The following is a 1,754-nucleotide window of genomic DNA, read 5'->3' as shown; positions in this document are numbered from 1 at the left end:
TTCTAGTATCTAAAAAAAGATTCATATAGAATTTTATTAAGATTTTTATTGAAATTTCACAATCTTCCAAACTACTAAATTTTTCTCGATCGGTAGAGCCAGTTGCTTCAGGGACGGCCTGAATCTGAGCCAGACCAAGCACATTACGCCGACGGACGGGCACGACAGTAAGCATCCGTACGGCAGCTGCGTTCTAATTATGAACGCCAACATGGAGGAATGAACTGTTCTAGCCTTAGCAGTGAACGGACGGGAACCCCAGCAATTCTGCTGCGTCGATTTCGGAACAATGACGATATGGGGTCCCGGGTTATTCCAAAAATTCTTCAAATAACCAAGCAGAGAAATCGTCTGCAACGTCTTTCACAAATCCATCTCATTGGCCAAAATACCATTGATTCCGTTTTCGTACAGCGAAATCATCCAATTTAAACCACGGATCTGGTAGTCTCGCATCTCGCCGAACATGAAGTACGGTGGCGACGCTTCGAAAAGGAACACCGTTTTGGCCTTGGTGGCCGCCTCAGCCAGCAGCTCCTCATCCTCTTCCTGTTCCGTTTTCCTGTGACGGTGGCTGAAATGTAAGTTATGGTTAATTTAAATTTGAATCATCCTAATGTAAAATTTAAAAACAACACTTACTCTCCCGGATCTTCGCTAATCGACGGTGCTTTCTCCCGTTCGCTCTTGGTTCCGCTGGCTTTGGCCGGAGGACTGCTACTGCTCGATTCGTTCTTCTTTCCGGTTTGCAAAGTGAGCGAAATTTTCCGTCTGCTTTAGCAAAAACTCGAACCGCTTGCCGCGATCCGTTTCCAGCGTCGTATCGTAATACGGTTCCTTGTGGGACGACGTCGTATCGGAAGTGGATTTATTCTGACGATATGCAAAAAAACAAGCATCAGCTTTTTATTCCAAAGTTAAAACAATCCCCGCACTTCAAGCCACTATCCCGGTACCCTTCCCGGACAACCATCGAACAGTCAAACTTAAAATTGCAAAAATTTCACCACATAGCCATCAATTTTCAATCGTATTTTAAACCACCAAACTTACCCAATTTTCGGAATCCAGATAAGCTTTTTTCTAGCCCGTTACGAAACGCGTCTAAATTTTCCCGTGATCTGTTTCGGTCTGTCTAGAAATTCGTGTGCAAAACGCACAAAACACGCATTAGTTTTGGTGTAAGTATGTTCAACGGACGACCTGGTTGAAATCGATCGAAGTCAATTGGAAAGAGACAGATTACCAACTGTCAAAATCCATTCCTACTTGTTTCGACCTATTTCAACCTGTTTCGACCAACTTCCATTGAACACACATTTGGTTAACAGAACAGCACGCAGCGGCTCTCAATGCAGCTCGCGGCGGCCCTCCAAACGGTCTGAGGCGGCTCTCTTTTTGTCACCGGGCGGCGCGCACGGGTTCTATTCAGGGTTGCCACCTATTTTCAAAAAATGTCTGGAACAATTGGGCCGAAATGTCTGGAAATGGGTATAAATGTCTGGAACATTGTAGTGTTGAGCTAGGCGGGGAGAATAGAATCGAAAAACGAAAAAAACGCCCGAACATCAAATTTTTCTGATCATTTCACCGACCAGTGCAAACATTGATTCTTTTATTTTCTTTGGGTTATTGTATTAAGCTTTATCATTCCTTTTAGAAAATTTGAAAAATGATATCAGGTTGAGCTTTTGTCGGTTCCAAAATGCAAAGTTTCAACAGCTCTATCCAGTTAATGGGTTAATTTCTGCCAA

General features: G+C 43.5%; 1 long non-coding RNA gene across 1 annotated transcript; it reads right to left on the bottom strand.

Annotated features, from left to right (window-relative positions):
* Positions 1-280: 280 nt before the first annotated feature.
* Positions 281-1,284, bottom strand: LOC129743449 (uncharacterized). The gene is made up of 3 exons (XR_008736607.1): positions 1,054-1,284; positions 643-873; positions 281-574 (listed from the first exon to the last, which is right to left on the bottom strand). It is a non-coding gene; the product is annotated as an uncharacterized LOC129743449 (long non-coding RNA).
* Between the last annotated feature and the right edge of the window lie 470 nt (positions 1,285-1,754).

Source organism: Uranotaenia lowii, chromosome 2 (genome assembly GCF_029784155.1).
Source record: "Uranotaenia lowii strain MFRU-FL chromosome 2, ASM2978415v1, whole genome shotgun sequence".
In the NCBI taxonomy this organism is placed as follows: Eukaryota; Metazoa; Arthropoda; class Insecta; order Diptera; family Culicidae; genus Uranotaenia; species Uranotaenia lowii.
Note: the sequence above shows the minus strand (reverse complement) of the source record. Positions and strands in the feature narration are given on the sequence as shown.